Below are 7056 nucleotides of genomic sequence, written 5' to 3' on the forward strand. Positions count from 1 at the left end.
TTTCATTATGTTAGCTGTGAGGTTTTGCACTTGTGACAAACGACAGAAGGGACCTTTTGTCACAGTAAGGAAATCCTCGCAAGCATGTGCCTAAACGTGACTTTCTGCTGCTTCATCTTTGCCAGTCTCATCTGGAGAGAACCTCGCGCATCTCTTGGTTGGTTTTCCTCCATCTGCATGAAACAGGAGCCACTGAAAGCATCTTCCTCCCCTTCAAAGCCTCCACTACTTGCTTCTCCTAGTTCCTTGTCCTTGCTGGAGCTTTAATACCTCAGTTCCTTTCCGTCTCTGAAGGGGCCCACAGTGCCCTCTGGTGGTTAAACAGCATGCCTCACTTTTTTTTTTTTTTTTTTTTGGTGGGGGAGGACAGAGTTCCCTGTCGCCCAGGCAGGAGTGCAGTGGTGTAATCTCGGCTCACTGCAACCTCTGCCCCCAAGGCTCAAGCGATTCTCTTGCCTCAGCCTCCCAAGTAGCTGGGATTACAGGCGTACGCCACCACACCAGGCTAATTTCTGTATTTTTAGTGGCGTTTCACCATCTTGGCCAGGCTGGTCTTGAACTCCTAGCCTCAAGTGATCCACCCGTCTCGGCCTCCCAAAGTGCTGAGATTGTAGGCGTGAGCCACCGTACCTGGCCTATGGTACACTTTTGTAGAAGTCCAGGGTGCCTGCTGCTCTCAGGGCTAGGTCCTGTGCCCATCCTGGGAGAATGGGAAAGCCTTTGCATGCATTCTGCTCTGCCTGACCCTCCAAAGGGCCAGAACCAGGCCTAGGGGGTCAAGGGTAAACTTCTTTGAGGAACTGGAAACTGAGATGATGTTGAGGTTAGGGATTGGCTGTGAATACAAACTGGTCACCGTCCAGATGTAGAAACATCAAAATCTGACCTGTGGGCTCTGTCTGGGAAAATTTAGGGCAAATTGGCACTTGTAGGTGCCAAGGATGCCAAGGAGTGGCTGGTTTACCCTGCCCTCCTCACTGTCCATTATTTGGACCAATTCTGCCTTCTTAGGAGGACATGACACTTCTTCCCCCAGGATCCCAGGATGCACTGAAGCCTCTCGTTTTTTCCTGCTGGTGAGTACTAACATATACCCATTAACTTGAATGCTAGTGAGCACTAACATACGCCCATTAACTTGAATGCTAGTGAGCACTAACATACGCCCATTAACTTGAATGCTAGTGAGCACTAACATACGCCCATTAACTTGAATGCTAGTGAGCACTAACATACGCCCATTAACTTGAATGCTCACCTTTCACTGGCCAAGACCAAACTTTGACAGGTACCCCCAGAGCACTTTCATAGGCCCATGAGTCAATTCTGAACCAAGTCATGGGGGCAGCTGAGCCAGCTCCCCTCAGTCCAGGCCTTGATAGCTGGGTGCAGTTGTGGCCCTGGGTCTGAATGCTGCAACCACAGTGCCTAAGGTCTGGGTTGTGGAAGCTGGAGAGCCACTGCTGGGCCCGAAGGCTGGAAACCTCGCTGTTGCCCTTGTAAGGACATTTCCGCTTTAGCCCCTAGGGCAGAGCATTTAGTGAGTCAAAACCTTAACTCCACATCCAACAGACTCTGTTTCAGAACAGTGCGTTAGATGCTTCAGTATCAGCTGACACCCTGGATGTGTAACCACCCCTTTCTGCTGATACTTGGGCCTTGTGTCCAGGTCTGGATGACTGTCCTCACCGTCGAATTCTTGCTCGAGGCCCCGGGCTGTCTTCTGGAAAGTGGCTCTCCTGGGTTCCTCAGGGTTCTACCCAACCTCTCTGTAAGTGATCAGATGCCAGTAGCTGCTAAAGGGGAAGAGTGTCCCCTCTGCCAGTGCACCTGAGCTCTGGTCTTGTCCAGTGGGGTGCCTGGTGCCAGGTTGCCTGGAGTCTTGTGCTGGGAGGGACTTCGCCAGGTGATCTTCCTTTTTCTAGATGGTTCTGGAGATTCACATGGCCCAGCTGAGACCAGAGGTGAAGTGACAAAGACAGTGTCTTCTTGGCACTGTCTTCATTATCTCACATGACACTTCAGAGGGGAACGACGGTTAAAATGAATACAGTCTGTGCATTTTTTTCTAAGTCACAATGACAGAAGAGATGGAATGACAAGAGAGTTGGGAATCCCGTAGCCCCCACTCCTAATTTCAAGAGGGGAGGAGTTCCACTGGAGCAGCTTTGGGAGGAAAGAGAAGCAGTCAGTGTCCTCAGGGCTCAGGGCAGGAAAGCAAAGAGTCCAAGGCACCTGCCAGGACTGACCCCGCCCACCGACTTCCATAACGACTTGTAGGATACGAGCTTGCTCTGAAGGCCTGGCTGTACCAGAGCTTGGAAAGCATCTGAGAAATGTACCCACTCCAGATGCTGATGCCAATGAAGTCTACCTCTCCTGAGGGAGGCTGCACTTCACCAGGAGACAAGGTCTCCCCAGTTTCTAAGAATGAATCTTCCAAGGTGGAATTTCTGCTACCAGCTGGAGGGGGGCAATGTATTTTTACATGTAATTCTTCCAGTCATTCCTGATAAAACTTTTTTGTTGTTCCATTTTTGCAGCCTTTTGGAGTCACGTAGAACCTCCCACATCATAACTTGAAGGTAGTCCTGAGCTGATGCGGGCTCCCTGGCCAGTGTGGGAGGAAAGGGTTCAGGAAGAGTGGAACCCAGCTGGATCAGATGGGAGAAATCGAAGCAGTGTTGTTCATCTGGGGTAATACCTGAGGTTTGTGACCTCATGCCAAGGAAATCAAGACCATGGACACATGGTGGAGTGAGATTAAGAGTGGAGGTTTAATAGGCAAAGGAAAGAGAAAAAAGAATAGCTCTTTCTCTTGCAGAGAAAGAGGAGTGCCCAAGTGGGTCTTCCAGCCCACGGCAAAATGCACCAGATTTTATAGACTGGCTTGAGGAGGCAGTATCTGATTTACATAGGGCCCACAGATTGGTTGGACCAGGTGTGACATTTACATAGCACACAAGGGAGGAAGTTGGCCACCCCACCCTAATCTTCTTCTTATGCAAATGGGTTTTCTACTTGGTCAGCACCATGTTGTCTGTTCCTTGCTATACACGTGGTTGGCAAGGAAAAGGGAAGATGGAGCCACGATATTGGACTCATCTAGCCCCCAGATAGCCCTTTCCCATTGGCACAGCTGCCGGCATTCACCCGTGCAAGCTTCCAGCTTGCTTATCTATGTCTGCAGCTCAATTTTACAGGCTGCTTTTCGTTAGAAAAGAAATGACTTGGGAGCTGCTTTTCATTAAAAGGAAAACCTTAGTGAGGACTTCCTTACCCTCACTATGTGCCTAAATAATTTCTTTTTAACTCCTATGTTATTATGGCCTGGGTGCAGGACTGGAATGGGTCCCTGGAGAGAGGCAATTGGCATTGTCTGTAGGGGCATCACTGATGGGTTCCTTAAGAGTTCTTAACATCTAAGGAGGTGCTGAAAGTGGATGAGGCCTGAGCAGTGGGAAATGACCAGGAGGGAGAGCCTGCACCTACAGCTCAGAGAGTCTGGGGAAAGGTGAGGACCAGCTGGGCTCAGCAGAATAACCCAAACCCTGTTCTCGCAGGCAGAAATCACTTGAAAACCAGGGGAGCCGTACGGCAACAAGCGGTAGCAAAGGAAGAGAGTGTTCCGGGGATAGGGGTCTTGGCTATCATGGCAACCAAACTGCTGGTGTTTGAAAATCTCAACTTGAAAGAAATAAGTGACTCTTTAGGCTACCCCCGACCCCCTGCCCAAGTTACAGAGTGACCCAGAGCCATGATTAGATGATAGACAGACAGACCTGGATCAGCTTACCAATGTCAGAATGGAAGACAGGGTTAAGTCATAAATGGATATAAGTTTTTTTTTTTACCCAGCAATCCTGCCTGCTGGTAAACTGATAGGGAGGGGAATCTTTTATCATAATGCATTGAGCTTATGCTGGGAAGGGGAACCTTTAGTGCACTTCTCAGAAGGATTTGGAAGTCTAAAGCCTATGCTGATAAAATCGTCTCTAGGACTCAGCATTCGCTCCAAAGTGGCACCAGGAGCGGTCATCTTTATGGCCATATTTGTTGTCTTTCCATACAATGAAGGGAATTCTACTTTATTATGTGCTTTTCTTGAGCCAGTGCTCAAACTGCCTCCACCCTTTCCTGGATCACAGGTGAGGTCAATTTCACAGCTCACATTATTGTGAAAACACTGGGAAACAGGAACAAAAGAAATCATAGATACATTTTTCATTCGTTAGTCTGTGACACTGGGTACCTAAATGGAAATTCCAACACACTCTTCTCCCAGTTCCTCACTGGGAGGCTGAAGGGGCCCCACTGAACAGGTTCTGCCTCTTTGTGGGGCAGGGCCTGCGTCTTTGATGGTCTTACTCCTCCATGGAGACTAAGAATGAAAAGTCAGAAACACAGATCAGGACAACTTAGTAAGTTGTAATGATTTTCTATTTTTGTCTTGAGAAAATAAAAATATTGTTAAGGAAAGTTTGTATCCTTTGAAGTTTTGTTAAAAAATAGCAATTAGCATTATTAACATGCTAAAAAATCAGGTTTAAAATACTATCAAATTGCAGTTGTATTAATATCAGTCTCATACTAATGGCCTAAGAGCAGGAGTTCTTCCTGAAACATTTAAAAAAAAATGATAAAGAGGGAGAACAGAGAGCAGATAGCCTGTGGATAATAGATGTTCTTGAAAGTGAGCCCAGGACAAATGGATCAGTAAGATTTAATGGGGCTGGAAAAGAACCAGGCGTGTATATTGAAAAGGCTCAGTGTGCCAGGCATGATGAATGAAAAGAATACTATATTTGAAACCTATCCTGGCAAAAATAACTAAATATAGAACTATTGGGATAACAGGGGAAATATCACTGGCTTCCACACACTGATGAAGAGGCAGAATTCTGGCTGGACTTAGATTTCAGAGTTGTAGACTAAAATCCCCAAAGACAGTGGAACAAAGTTTAAATCAATTTTGAAGGTGAGAAGTTGTGATGAGATATATATTATGTTATTAATTTATGAAAACAATAGAACACATTCTAAGATATGGTGAGTCAGAAAACATACCATCCATGTAATTCTTTTCAAATTACTTAAAGATATACTTCAGTTGACTGAAAGGTGGAGCAAAAAGGAAGTATGGAGAAGTCGTGACAAGAAAAGATCAGCAGGGAATCTTAAAATAGCGAAAACAGAAACACGTTAATATTGTTCTCATAAATACAGGTTATCATGTAACACACACTTAATTTTTGCTTTTGAATTACTTTATATGACATATGACAGGACAAATAATTTACATAATGTGAAACTAATAATGACATAATATCATTGAATAGAATAAACATAATTTATAGAGTAAAAGCAAAAAAATTAATACTAATGCATGTCTATGTTTCAAGAAAGTGAAAAGACAGGAATAAGGGAGCTGAGAGGTATCAAAGTGATAAACGCATTGCCTTAAGAATGTGGCACATTACAGATATTTTGACTTTGACATTAAAAAAGCAAGTCAAAATACATTGGGAAAACTTGTGGGTAAATATTGGAACTGAAAACCGTTATGATGCCTTCCAAAATAGAAGGCAGAAGCAAAAAAAAAAAAAAAAAAAAAAAGACAAAAATAATATTAAAACATTAAAAAGAGAAATATCAAATTATGATAGAAATAAGACCACCTATATTCCTTTTTTTATTATTATACTTCAAGTTCTAGGGTACATGTGCACAACATGCAGGTTTGTTACATATGTATACATGTGCCATGTTGGTGTGCTGCACCCATTAACTCGTCATTTACATTAGGTATATCTCCTAATGCTATCCCTCCCCGCTCCCCCCACCCCACAACAGGCCCCAGTGTGTGATGTTCCCCTTCCTGTGTCCAAGTGTTCTCATTGTTCAATTCCCACCTATGAGTGAGAACATGCGGTGTTTGATTTTCTTTTCTTGCGATAGTTTGCTGAGAATGATGGTTTCCAGCTGCATCCATGTCCCTACAAAGGACGTGGACTCATCATTTTTTATGGCTGCATAGTATTCCATGGTGTATACGTGCCACATTTTCTTAATTCAGTCTATCATTGATGGATATCTGCGTTGGTTCCAAGTCTTTGCTATTGTGAATAGTGCCACAATAAACATACATGTGCATGTGTCTTTATAGCAGTATGATTTATAATCCTTTGGGTATATCCCCAGTAGTGGGATGGCTGGGTCAAATGGTATTTCTAGTTCTAGATCCTTGAGAAATTGCCACACTGTCTTCCACAATGGTTGAACTAGTTTACAGTCCCACCAACAGTGTAAAAGTGTTCCTGTTTCTCCACATCCTCTCCAGCATCTGTTGTTTCCTGACTTTTTAATGATCGCCATTCTAACTGGTGTGAGATGGTATCTCATTGTGGTTTTGATTTGTATTTCTCTGATGGCCAGTGATGATGAGCATTTTTTCCTGTGTCTGTTGGCTGTATAAATGTCTTCTTTTGAGAAGTGTCTGTTCATATCCTTCGCCTACTTTTTGATGGGGTTGTTTTTTTCTTGTAAATTCGATTGAGTTCTTTGTAGGTTCTGGATATTAGCCCTTTGTCAGATGAGTAGATTGCAAAAATTTTCTCGCATTCTGTAGGTTGCCTGTTCACTCTGATGGTAGTTTCTTTTGCTGTGCAGAAGCTCTTTAGTTTAATTAGATCCCATTTGTCAATTTTGGCTTTTGTTGCCATTGCTTTTGTTGTTTTAGTCATGAAGTCCTTGCCCATGCCTATGTCCTGAATGGTATTGCCTAGATTTTCTTCTAGGATTTTTATGGTTTTAGGTCTAACATTTAAGTCTCTAATCCATCTTGAATTAATTTTTGTATAAGGTGTAAGAAAGAGATCCAGTTTCAGCTTTCTACATATGGCTAGCCAGTTTTCCCAGCACATTACAGATATTTTGACTTTGACGTTAAAAAAGTAAGTAGAAATGCATTGGGAAAACTTATGGGTAAATATGGGAACTAAAAACCGTTATGATGCCTTCCAAAATAGAAGGCGGAAGCAAAAAAAAAAAAAAAAG

The sequence above is a fragment of the Macaca fascicularis genome, chromosome 12 (assembly GCF_037993035.2).
Source record: "Macaca fascicularis isolate 582-1 chromosome 12, T2T-MFA8v1.1".
In the NCBI taxonomy this organism is placed as follows: domain Eukaryota; kingdom Metazoa; phylum Chordata; class Mammalia; order Primates; family Cercopithecidae; genus Macaca; species Macaca fascicularis.